We start from the raw sequence: 13,871 nt of genomic DNA, 5'->3' as shown, positions 1-13,871 counted from the left end.
ATTCATCTGTCGATGGACATCTTGGCTCTTTCCACAGTTTGGCTATTGTGGACATTGCTGCTATAAACATCGGGGTGCACGTACCCTTTCGGATCCCTACTTTTGTATCTTTGGGGTAAATACCCAGTAGTGCAATTGCTGGATCATATGGTAGCTCTATTTTCAACTGTTTGAGGAACCTCCATACTGTTTTCCAGGGTGGTTGCACCAGCTTGCATTCCCACCAACAGTGTAGGAGGGCTCCCCTTTCTCTGCACCCCCGCCAACATCTGTCATTTCCTGACTTGTTAATTTTAGCCATTCTGACTGGTGTGAGGTGGTATCTCATTGAGGTTTTGATTTGGATTTCCCTGATGCTGAGCGATGTTGAGCACTTTTTCATGTGTCTGTTGGTGACATTCAATCACTTTATTAAATGCCTACTCTGTGCCCCAAACTATTCTATTTTTTTTTAAAGATTTTATTTATTTGAGAGACAGAGAGAGAGAGAGAGAACAAGCAGTGGGGAGGGGCAGAGGGAGAGAGAGAGAAGTAGACTCTGCACTGATCCAGGAAGCCCAATGCGGGGCTTAATCCCAGGACCCAGAGATCATGACCTGAGCTGAAGGCAGATGCTTAACTGACTGAGCCACCCAGGCATCCCCCAAACTATTCTAATTGGTAAAGATGCTGTAATGGAAAGAATAAGTAAAAAATCCTTTTCCTTGTGAGGCCTACTTTCTGGTGAAGGAGAACAAGCAATAAGATAAATAAGAAACCTTTATAATTACTTCCTTGAGCTAGCCATTTAACTTTTCTTAACTCATTTTCACCTATAAGATAGTTTCTTGATTGTGGTTAATGTTACGTGTCCACTTGACTGGGCCGTGGTGCTCAAATATTTACTTGGTCAAACAGCATCATGGATGTTGCTGTGAGGGTGATTTTTGGATAAGATTAATGTTTTAATTGGTTGGTTTTATGAGCAAAGCAGATTATGCTCTTGAATGTGGGCGGGCCACACCTAATCAGTTGAAAGCCTTACTAGAACAAAGACTGACCTCTTTCAAGGGAGAAGGCATTCTGCCAGCAGACATTCTGTGGCCTTGAACTGCAACATCAACTCTTCCCTGAGGGCTCCAGCTTGCCAAACCATCCTGCAGATTTGGGGCAGACCCATTTCATAGCATGGAGGTCTGAAGTGAAACGTGTGTACACATCCTGTTGGTTTTGTTTCTCTCAAGAATCTTGGCTAATATACCAATATACAGACATTGTGCAAAGGACTGCCCAGTAATTGTTTGTATTTCATGTTCATACAGCCCCGTGAGGTAAGTCTTTTTATCTTCATCGCTACTTTGTGGATGAGCCAAGTGGTCTCCAAAAGGTTGAGTAAATCACCAAGGCTACACTGTGGGCAAACAACAAAGTCAGGATAGGAACCCAGAGCTCTTTGGCATCACGGTCTATACCTGAAACCCAACACACCCACTAGGGCCCAGTAGCCACATGCGGTGGCCACATCACATGCTCAGCAAGTATTCCCATGTGTGAAAACGTAGATTCCTCCATGCTGACCCCTGGGAAAAATCTCTGGCTATAAGAGTCAGGCCGAACAGAAAGTCAATGAGTCAAAATGATCTGCTTTGGCAAAAAAGTCCTGTGGTGAGCTTCTACCGACGGTGTGCACTGTGACAGGCTTCCTATAGTTTTGTGATGAAGTCTTAGGGGTTGTACTGCCTGGCTTCAAATCCCAGCTTCCCCACTTACTGGCTGCCAAGAGGCACGAAGGTCCTTAAGTACAGTAGTCCCTGTGAAGCTCTGAGTACAGTTCATGGCAAAATGTGTTTCATGAACATCAGCTCTTGTTTTAGGGATAACAGGGATGGATCCAGGTTTTATAGTGGGTGACGCTTACAGTGTGTGTGTGTGCGCGTGAGGTAGGGGTCCAGGGTCAGTCTGGCCATTGTCTGTGGCAGCCATATCTCTTCAGCATCACCAAGCCCCCAAAGAAACAACTGTCTTAGTGTGGGGTCCTTTCATTTCCAAATGCCACCCGATTATTTTCCTGACAGTGGGGCATCTCAGGGTATTAGGCTATGTGTCTTGCAACGAGGCAGTCCTTAAAGAATGAAATTGTTGCCCGCACCTTCTCTGCAAAGAGGCGTCTGTGGCCTCCTCTTTCGAGGCCCCCAGAACAAACAGTACCTGTGATCTCTTCTCCCAACCGGGAATTAGACAGGCTTAAGAAATAATTCCTGAAGGGACAGGGCTGGGCTGGGGGGGTGGATTTTTTTTTCTTTCTAAGAGTTGGTTGCAGTTTTGTAATATTGTTCTCCTGGGAGTGATGGAGGTGTGTCCTTTTTTAACTGGATTCTTGACAGGGAGTGAGGCAGAGAAAAAAAAAAGAAAAGAAAAATGGGAGAACACTTCCACTCCCTGGTGCTCATGGTGATTTTAGTTATATGGGACTGTTCGCCATTCTTGGTACTTGCATTCCTACCTTCCCAGCTGACCCTTGCCAAAGTCTTGTGACATAAACGAGGCTGGGGTTGGTAGTCCTGTGTGACAGGTGAGGCAGCTGAGGTCCACATGGCTCAGGGGCCTTCTTTCGTTTCCACAGAGTGACAAATGAAGCAGAAACCACATCTCTTAGTGACTAATCTTAGGCATATCCCATTAAATCACAGAGATCCTTGAGACGTCTGGGTATTTTTAGCTCCGTTTTATAGATGAGAAAACTGAGCCCCAGAGAAGTAAAGTGACTTGTCTAAGATCACTTCTATCATCATCATCATTTGAATTATAACAACCACAATAGATATTATTATTATTATTGATAGTAGCTGGGTGGCTACTATTACTATGTCTACTTGCTTTAAGTACATGAATTAGTTTACTCCTTATAAGAATTCTGTGAGATGGATATTGCCATGATTCCCATTTTATGGGTAAGGGAACTCAGGCACAGAGAAGTTACTTGCTATAGAGTGGCAGAGCTGGGATTCCTACCTAGCAGCCACCTCTGGAACAGCTCTTACCTACTTCATTAAGCTGGTTAAGTATTGAGTTGCTACTTAAAGAGCCTGGGTCTCCAGATTTGTAGCCCAGAAGATTTCCTACCCCTTCACTCGGTTCCCCTTCTCCTTCCTTCTGCACCTGACAGAACTCCCTTTCCTGCCCTCTGCCCATTGCACCTCTTGCTAAAGGAGCACCCATTTTGCTAGGGGAGCATGTTCCTGCCCATTGGCTTAACAGCCAACCCTACTAACTCACTAGCTGTTTGGCCTTGGGTGAGCTGTTGAACTTGTCTGTAAAATGAGAAAAATGATGGTAACTAGCTCCTTGGGTGTTGTCTGTATCATGAGAAAGGAGGTGTATAACACCAATACTTCAGTACCAGGCATGGAGAAAGTGCTCATTATGTGCTTAATCAAATATCCTGAAATTGGGCTTTAAGAGTAAGAATGTGTATCCATTAGCTTAGGCTATGTTATGTTGCAGTGACAAGTAAGCCCCAAATCTTAGAAGTACGTTACGGTATTCCTCAAATACGCCATGGTTACTATGTGTCAGCTTCAGCTCGGCTCCCTACCATTTTTATTCTGGACCCAGGCTAAAGGGGCAGGGTCTACCTGGGGTAGTATTCATCTTTTGGCATAAGGGTCTATCTGGGGTAGTATTCATCTTTTGGCATAAGGTGACAGACCATTGAGGGGCTCTGAAAGCTTGTGCTCAGTGTGGAATGCATCACTGATCTTTCATTGGCCAAAGAAAGCCATGGCAAGTTCTGAAAGCCAAAGTCCACCAATGGGACAGACAGTTAGCATTCTCCTATATGGAGGGTCCCTTGGGGAGCAAGATTCCATCAGGAAATATTTTTAATAATGGCAATTCTTCCACAGTGGGATCCAAACAGGTGCTGTGAAGGACCGATGGGGTACCAGCCCCAAGGATCCACAGGAGCAAAGGCAAGGTGGGTGAATGTAACACAGAACTGGGGAGCTGTGGGACTAGTCTGGCTGGAGGAGAGGGTTCGTGTGGAGTATTGGACTGTGGGTCAGAGACTACTCATTAGACGGGGCATATTAAGCAATGATTGAAGGCAGGGACAGTGGGGACATGTCTTAACTAACACAATTTACTACATCTGGAAAGGAGCAGCAGTCAAGTTCCCTTAGATTGGATGTTGTAGGCCCCTTGTGTTAAGTTCATTCATGGTTCTCAATACTTCTTGGGTGGTCTTCCAATATAGTTATTCCATTATCACCTTTAAGAATTTTACTGGAGGCCCATGTTTTCATGTATCCCTCTCATGAGTTTTGCTTCATCCTCATTCCACCAATAAGATGACCTATAACATTAGTCATGTAAAGGTGCTCGTTTTCGTGACATCAATGAATCTATGTTCTGAATTAGTTTGCTAGGGCTGCTATAACAAAATACTACAGATTGGGTGGCTTAAACATACAGTGACTTTCTCACAGTTCTGGAGAGTAGAAATTCAAGATCAAGTGTCAGCAAGGTTGGTCTCTTCTGTGGCCTCTCTCCCTGGCTTGTGGATGCGGCCTTCTTTCTCCCTGTGTCCTCATGTGGCCTTCCTTCTGCATGTGTCTGTGTTCTAATCTCCTCTTCTTATAAGGACACCAGTCCTATTGGATTAGAACACACCCTAATGATCTTTTATAACTCACTCACCTCTTTAAGGGCATTATTTCCAAGTGCAGTTGGACTCTGAGGTACCCGGGGTTAGTCCTTCAGCATATGACTTTGAAGGGGTGGGGGAGGGACACAGTTCCGATCATAACATGTTCCAAAGAAATATCATACCATAATCATATTATACCGTAATACCAGTATCACCATAAGTAGAAGTCACTCTAACTTGCCATAAATAGAAACACCTAGAACAGTGCCTGGTAGATGTTCAATATTGTTGAATAGATGATCTAATGATAGTAAAGTAAGTGCAAGAAGACAAAATTATTTTATAACATTCTGAGTAGATACTGGTGCTTGTTCAAGGCTCTGAGCCTGAGGTTCCTCTCTTGTTTTGCAGAAGGGAGACTGCAGGTTCTAGAAAGGAGTCAAAGACACATTAACACTGACCGAAACTTCCCGCTCTATTCAATTAGAAGGACTGAAAGAGAAAGAGAACAACTTTCTTTATATATGATTTAGTGTTGCTCTTTTACCTCCTACAACCGTCCGCCATCCCACTGATGGCTTATGTTCCACACCTCAGGAAACATTGGCCTGCCCAAAGGACAAAGGTATGTTCTTGCTGGGGCACACAGAGTTCTCCTGACTTCTCTTCTACCCCACCTCTCTAGCCACATCCTCTGCCTGTTTTCCCACCACCTTATATTTCAAGTTGTCCCATCCTTGTCCATATCTCACATATCCCTCTACTTCTGCTTCTGTCCTGCCAGCCTGATGAAGTCCTCTTCATCCTTCGAGACCCATCCAAGGATGCCCCTGGCAGATGGGTAAGTTAAAAAAGTAGAATACAAGCTAGCATTTATAGTACAATTTCATATTAAAGGGAAAAAATACAAATATTGTTCTGGAAACCATACATACGAACTTAATAAAAAGTGATGGGAGGATGGTGATTTATTTTCTTTTTGCTTATCTGTGGTTTCTGGTATTTTGACAGCCAACATGTATTCTTCTGTAATTGTAATAAAAAGTTACTTTTGATGTTTTAAAAGAGCAAGTGTCTTCATGTTTTCTTTTGGGAACTCTTTTCCAATATTATCCCGCTCCGCAAGATACATGCGCATGCACACATGCACACACCCGCCCCAGGCAGGTGAAGATAATAACATTCTGCTACCTTTACATTTTGCACATAATTCTGTCATTTTATTAATCACATTGATTTGACATTATCTATTTACTTATCTCCTTCCCACCCCAGTCTACGAGGCAGTATCATTTAGACGTTAAGAGCATGGATCCCAGAACCACAATTTCTGGGCTTGAATTCTGGACCCGCCCCCTCACCCATTTCTTTACTGACTGTTAGGCATGGATCTTGTATCAGGTACTGTACTTGGCAGACAATGGCCCATGCATTCATGGGACTCCCCCCAAGACAGTTACCGGTGAGTATAATAAATCAGCAAACTCAGCAGGAAATTAGAAGGTGTAAGTGCTGAGCAGAAATGATGATGTAGAAGACAGTGAGAGAGACCAAGTGTGGAAGAATGTGTGAGGGGGACAAATACCCTTCACTGGAGTGGTCCATCGAGGCTTTGCAGAGAAGGGACATTTTGAGTAAGAACATGCAAACAGTGAAGCTGTGATCCACACAGATCACTGGTGGAAAGACATTCCAGGTGCAGGGGATAGTCAGTGCAAACAGAACATGAGTATGCCTGGTACTGGGGACTCAGTTGTGGCCCCAAACCCCATATATTGAAGTCCTAACCCCCAATGCAACTGTATATGGTGACAGGAATTAATTAAGTTTCAATGAGGTCATAAGACTGGGCCCTGAGCTTCTAGGACTCGTTCTTACAGGAGGAGGAAGAGACACTAGGGGTGTGGGTAAGATGGGGAGCAGATCCCTCAGGGTCCAGATTCCTAATGGATGGGCATGGGGGTCGGGGAGAGAGAAAAGCCGGGGGTGAGTCCAGCATTTAAAGGATGAGCAATCAGAGGAGGTAGCAGCTGTCAACCAAGTTGGGAAGGTGTAGCTCAGTGGTTCCCAACTATGGGCGATGTTGCCCCCAGGGGACACTGGGCAGTGTCGGGAGATGGTTTGCGTTGCCATGAACTGGGAAGTGCTGTGGGCATCTAGTGAGTAGAGGCAGGAAGACTGTTAAACACACTTGCACAGGACAGCCCTCCTTCTGCAACAGTGAAGAACGATCCAGCCCAAATGTCAGCAGTCCTGAGGTTGAGGAACCCTTGTATGGTACGCAGAGCAGGGTTGGGCTGGGCATGACACAGGTCACAGAAAAGATCAGTGGTTCAGATTTGGACATATTAATTTCCCTTACTGGCTTTCTGTATACTGGTCGGGTGATATTAGGACATTATTTGACCTCTCTGGACCTCAGTTTTCTTATCTGTAATATGGGGATAAAATTTTCACTTACCTCCTAAGGGTTTCATGTATAAATGTAAAGCACCTGGAATGGTACCTAACACAGAGTAAGTGCTCAATACATCTTATCCATGATTATTGGAAGGGACACTGTGCCTTATTCATTGCCAGCGCCAAGAACAGCCCTGGCATGCAGTAGCACTCAATGAATGCTTATGGACTGAGGCACCAAACTGATCCCAGGGTTACTGTCCGACTATACATGGCTTTTCTTCAGCACCCACTCAAGCTGGAAATTAAAGGTGAGCGTCAAATGTCAGGTTGGTCAGCTTACTTCCCCAGAACCTGGGTAAGGACATGCAAAGTCAAGTTTCAGTTGAAACTTACTAGCAGAAAAGCATAGAGAACGAGGGGCCAGGTGTAACCAAACCCTCACTGTCAGCTCAGGTAGGCTTTCCACGAACCTCCCACTGGCTCTCCCTGAAGCCTCGGCTTTGTTTTTTTTAATGCAATTTCACTTATTTACGGTTTTATAATTGATCATTCAAGTGGCTTTACCTGTCAAATTCTGTTAACTTATTAGTTAACAGACAAAAGTTTCATTAGGTCCAACCAAGCAAGAGGTCACACAACATTTCCATCACGATGCATGCAGCGTGAAGCTGTACTTTTGTTACTGGAGCTCATCGATTCATTTCTGCCCAGTGATGACCTGAGAGAGTTTCTCTTGGACTCCAATCCGTCCTGCTGGGACATCTTCTGGAGCCTGCTATGGCTTCATTGTCCTCCTGTCCCTCTATCTTGTAGCCCTATAGGGATGCTTTCACATGGACCAAGCTTCAACCTGATGTGTGATTATATGCCAAACACATGGGGTGTGGGGATCTCTCCATGAGCCAAGCAAGCATGTTGCTCGCATTCCTTGTGTCTACTAGGATGACTTCAGGTGCAAGCAGCAAAGTTAAACTTCATGTCCAATATCAGAATGTTCGTATACATATGCATCTGTAAGATATAAAATCTGGCAGAATAGATCACTCAGCTGGAGAGCAATCCCGACGTTGGCTCATTCAGTGGCTCAAACTCATCACCAAAAGCCTTGGCGTTACTCACCATTGTATTCTTGACAGCTAGCACCAGGCTGGGTAGATAGGAGCTCAAAGAACTTTTGTTAAAAGGATGAGAAAAAAAAGAGATTTGATTCCAGCTTAAGGCCCTCTTATACTCGCATATTTCTTAGCCTCCCACCAGGACACAATAATGTCCAGGTAGAACAGATTATTTTTTCCCCACATTGGGATTTTTTCATATTTTTGTTTTAAAGTATTTCCTATAAACAAGTACAGACATACACATATACATATATTATGATTTTATTTAATTATATGTTACTTACACATCATGTACCTAGTAGGTTTCAAGAATAGTAAAATTCATGTTCATGTAACTTACTGATCAGTGTTAGAAACAGGACTTACACTACTGGATCTTTCTGTGTATCCACCTCCAATCACATTTCTCTCCCTTCCCACTCCAGAGAGCTCATCGTTAATCTGCGTGTTATATCACTGCTTCATTATTGTCCTTTCGGTGTTCCTTTTCAAGAGCAAGAGAGCATTCCCATGGACACCCAAGGCTTTCCTCATGTTTTATTGGCCAGAACGGGGCCATGTGCCTGTCCACTAATTGATCACAGGAAAGAGGTTGGTTATCATCTGCTTGAGTTAATCAGGATTTTTAGTTTTTTAGTCTTGAGAAGAAAATTCCAAAGGATGTATTAAAGATTAAATCGTAACACATATGTTACCCTGTCATGATGTTAAGTTACTCAATTATCAAGAGCTATTTCTTCCGATCTGTAGGTCAGCTTACCCTGCCAACTGCCATCCTGAAGCTACACACACACACACACACACACACACACACCCACACCCACACACACTTACACACAACTCTGGAATTGGATAGTCCTGAGTATATATGTCCCAGCTCAGTGATCAGGCATATTTTTTTTAACTCTCTTTGCCCTCATTCCGTTGGCAGTGATTTTTATATAGCTGTTACGTGCCAGACACTCAGGTGCCCCAAATACAATGATGAGGAAGAAACCGAATCCTGTCCAGGGAAGAGAATAACCATGATCCAAAGATTCATACAAATAAACACAAAATCATAATTCTAACTGACCTGGTGAAGGTGAGCTATGTGCTGTGAGGGTCCATGATGGGCGCTCCGTGGAGGGCTTTGCTACAAAGTGATTGCAATGGGATCCGGAGGAAGAAGAAGCACTGGTGAGACTGCAGTCGCCGTGGGCTGGACCTGGCCCATACGCCACGTGAGCAGAGAGAGTTCTCGTCTCAGGAATTTTGCAAGCTGCTCACTGAGCACTGTCATTAATAAGAACTAAATTATATATACATAAAATTAAATATGCTATGTTAAAAAAAAAGTAATACGTTCTCAAAACTCATCACGTCCTCATCATCCTACTACCTCTGTGCTCTCAGGATCATTTGTGAGTGTTATAGTCAGATGGTGGGGATGCTCCTTAATGACCAGTTGAGCTGGTGAGGCTTCTCTTCCCGACCCCGTGTTTCGGTGACGTCATGTGTATAGCTGGACATTGGCCACAGTGGCCATGTTTACACCACAGAAACTGGCAAATGCTACAGATCAGGTTTTGCTTTTTGTTTTTGCCTCCCTCCCCCGAAGAGCCAGTTAGTAATCACCTACCAGCATGCCACGGGGCCAAGGGATCTAGAACGTTCTAGGCAGTAGGCTAAGCCTGTGAAAAGACACTGTGATGGAGAATAACACAACACATTTGAGACATTGAAGTAAGGTCACCGAGAATATGAAGAATCTCTACTCCAAAGGATTTTTGGGACTAAACAAAATAATCTGTGTAAAAAGGCATTTAACACAGATCCTAGTACATACTAAGTCCTTGATGATCAGAGTTAGTTTTTTTAATGCTCCTTGGTGCTCTGTGTCTTCAAATGGTAGTTGTGTATATTTGGGCCCAGCAGTTTGAACAGCACGGTGGTAGGGGCTACCGGCTGCCCCCCCATACCCACCCCCAAACTGCAGGGCAGTGGGGTGCTCGGTTAGTAATATTTGTGATGTCAGGCTCCAGGAAGCGAGGGGCATCCATGTCGCTTAGTGCTGACTAATGTGACATAAGCTGAAGGTCTCTGAAATGGTTCGCTGTTTGCTCATACTTCCTGGGATGCTCCCACATACCTGGAATGCGGATGTGCAGCTTGAAGGTACAAGAGGTGCTTTGCATGGGGTTACAAGCATGAAAATGAACAGGGAAGGAAAAACAGAAGACCCGGATCACCGATGCTAGCAGTGAGCTATTGGAATTGCCCTAGATTTTTTATGCATTTGCTCTGAAACCCCCTATCCAGGCCACTGAGGCTAGATGTTCTGTTACTTACCACCCAACACATTTCTCACTGCTGCAAAGTGGATTTTCCAGCCATATGGTATAAAAAGCAATATGGCACCAAGAGGTCGGAAGACTCTAGAAACCTGCTGCAGGAAGGGTGGGCGTGAACAACAGGATCAACACCACGTGAGAGCTTGTTACCCATGTCTTCAGGCCTCACCGCTGTCTCCTAATCAGATTTACCTTAAACAAGATCTCCAAGCATTTCATTAGGAGATTCTCACAAAGCGGAAGGTTCCCCGAACTTCTTGATTTGTGGACTCCTGCCTGCGGAAGATGCCCTAAGGATGCAAAGCCAAAACCTACCATGGACGCAGATTTTTTCAATGCTACGTGGACCTCATCCCAGGCCTCATAAGGCAATCAGCGTTTGCTCTGAGCAGCCATCCAAAGTGATTTCCAGATTACCCAACACCCAGAAATGAAGCCTAAATATCCATTCCTTGATAAACACACTCAGGCCCTTGAAAGTTCAAACTCTGTGTTGGGTCCTGACCTCTGAAATATTTATACACAGTGATGCACCTTCCAGATAACATCTCCTGGAATCTGCCTAGCAGCCAGGCTGCAATGGGGCCAGAGTTAATAAATGCTCGCCTTGTCTATAATTCAGCAAGAGAGCTTTCGCCGAGCCCCCAGACGCAGCTAAGAATAGGCAGGTTCCTTCTCGTCTCTGAGAGTGCCAACATCAAAAATAAGTTTCCCGTTTCTCTCCTTCCTCCTCCAGACTACACTTTAGAGGCTCTCGGCATTGGTGCCCTCCTGGCATATGCCCAAGAAATACCCTTGTTTGTTGGAATGGATTCAGCTCTTGGCTGATTTCTTCCTTGTACTATTCCTTGCCAGACTAGTTCAAGCTTGGGTCATCCCTGTTTGGGTTTCTTGATTAACCCCAAGTCTCCCAGGGAAAGGGAGAGACAAAATGCTTTGTTAGAGGAACACCACCATGGGCCAAGCCAGCCTGAGCTTGTCTTCTCTCCCCATGTGGCCTCTCTAGAACAACTCTCCTCTTTCCTGTACTTGGCCAGTTCTATGCTCTGCCCCTGTTATGGAGCTGGGTTTCCCTGCCTGTCTCCCAGTCTGAAGGAGAGCCTGGAGACCAGGAGCCTCAGAATGCAGCAGACTGAAATCAAATCTCAGCTTCGAGGGGCGCCTGGGTGGTTCAGTCGGTTAAGCATCTGCCTTCGGCTCAGGTCATGATCCCAGAGTCCTGGGATTGAGCCCTGCATCGGGCTCCCTGCTCCGTGGGGAGCCTGCTTCTCCCTCTCCCTCTGTTGTTCACCTTGCTTGTGTGCTCTCTCTCTCTCTCAAATAAATAAATTAAATCCTTAAAAAAAATAATCTTAGCTTCAACTCTTACCAGCTGCGTGACCAGGAGTAAGTGATGTAAACTTTCTGAACCCCCACGGTCCCTGTCTGTGACATGGGGGAGGATGATGCCTGCAGACGGCTCATGCCAAGAACTTTGTACCCACCTACTAGAATATGTCTGGAGAGGGGCAGGATTGTTGCTTGTGTTGGCTGCCTTTGGGTCTCCAGAACCTAGAACAATGCCTGGCCTGTTGAAGTTACTCGAAAACTGTGTTCTGGGTAACCGATCCTCACAACAATCCTATGACGTAGGTTCTATAACTCTTCCATTTTGCAGATGTGGACATTGAGGTTCAGAATGCTTAAGTCTACCGTCCAAGGTCACATGGCCTGCATGGGACAAAGCCAAGATTAGAACACACACCCAGCTGGCTCCAAAGCAGCGCCGGCCACCCTACTGAGCGGACATTAGACAGTTGAACAAATGTGCATGCATATTTCATAGGCCATGAGGCGGTCAGGAAGGGCTGCTCCCTCTTCCTCTTGACCTCCCTGCCCCACTCTGCTTTCTGCACCCCCCTTCCCCAAATGCTCCTTCATGTTGGATAACAATATCATGAAGGGAAAAAAAAATATCCCTTGGCTTGGCTTCTTCAGGTCCCACAGGTGATAGAAAGCAGGGCTTCAGACCCAAGGAAGCGTGGAAATGGGGCATATTCATCTCCAGGACATTCTAAGGACTTGTCGTTTTTGCCCAAGACCATAGCCTTCTTTTTCTCAGCCTTGACTTTGCCATCACAGGTGAGTTGTGGCCATACGTCTACATAGTATGTATGATCTTCTCAAAGTGTGATCTGTAGACTAGCTGCTTGTTAGAATTCAGATCCCTGGGCCCTGCCCCCAACCCACTGAATCCAAATCTCCGGGGGGCGGCGTGGGGTGGCGCCAGAGGGTGCATTTTCCACAACCTCCACAAGATCCCCGTACTCGTTCCCTCTGAGTCTAGATGCAGGTCCAATACTTGTGACAATGCTTCCAACCCAAGGAAGCATGGAAATGGGGGCATATTCATGACTTGTGGTCCCTATCTTTTACTCATCAACTCTCAGTTGAGGGTCTCAAATGTGCCAGGCACTATTCTAAGGGTCGTGCAATATGGCGTTGGATAAAAAGCAAACTCCATCCTCTAGCTGCTTACATTCTACTGGAGCTAGCAGAAGAAACGAAACCCATTCGGACTGCCAGAGTAGGGGTCTGGTCTGAAATACCTCCTCCCCAGAGGTCAAGCATTGCTGTTTTCTCTCTCAAATGGGCACATCACTCTCCATTCACGCCCCATGTCTGAGTGTCTGATCAATTGCGAAGTCCTACCATGCTTACATCCTACCGTATTTTGAATCTGGTCGCCTGTCTGCATCGTCACTGCATGGTCCGGAACACCACGAACGCTCACTGGGCAATAGCAACAGCCCCGCTCCCACCAGCCCCACTCCCACCAGCCCTCACCTCATGATCCACACAATGGCCCTAGCACAGGGCACTGGGAAGTCCTGCTTAGGGCTTTCATTTGGACAGCAGAGGGCCGCAAAAGTAGCCCAGTGCCATCATCTCTGCAACGACCACTGAGACCAGTATATGCAGACCCTGGAGTCAGATCGCCAACATCCAAATGTTGGTTTTTGCCACTTTCTTGTGCGTTTTTAACCTTGACCTTGACCTGTCCGAGCCTCAGTTTCCCCATCTGCCAGACAGAAATAAAAGTTACACTCACCTATTTGTAGGCTTATTGAAAAGTTTATGCACATGAATATATGTAAAAGGTTTAGAACCGTGTGAAGCATGGAGTAGTGAGCACGCTCAAAGTGTTATCCATTATTGATTTGTTCATCTGGCCAAGTGTTGTGGGGGCAATTAGAAGACACAAAGTACCTTAAGTGCGGTACAGAGTGCTCTTGCATCTGAACAGATAGAATTGTTATTTTCCCTGATCAAGCCAGTTAGCATTTTTTTTTAAGATTTTACTTATTTATTTATCAGAGAGAGAGGGCGTGGGAGAGCGAGAGAGCACAA

The 13,871-nt window shown here is 45.4% G+C and overlaps 1 long non-coding RNA gene across 1 annotated transcript in view; it reads right to left on the bottom strand.

The window, feature by feature from the left end:
* The window catches only part of LOC145716712 (uncharacterized), a 20,288-nt gene extending 8,307 nt beyond the window's left edge, over positions 1-11,981 (bottom strand). The window contains exon 1 of the long non-coding RNA XR_014139510.1: positions 11,966-11,981. This is a non-coding gene — a long non-coding RNA (uncharacterized LOC145716712). The remainder of the gene's footprint in view (positions 1-11,965) is intronic.
* Between the last annotated feature and the right edge of the window lie 1,890 nt (positions 11,982-13,871).

The sequence above is a fragment of the Leptonychotes weddellii genome, chromosome 13 (genome assembly GCF_054177405.1).
Source record: "Leptonychotes weddellii isolate Sample4059 chromosome 13, ASM5417740v2, whole genome shotgun sequence".
Lineage (NCBI taxonomy): Eukaryota > Metazoa > Chordata > Mammalia > Carnivora > Phocidae > Leptonychotes > Leptonychotes weddellii.
This window is presented reverse-complemented; position numbering and strand designations above follow the sequence as displayed.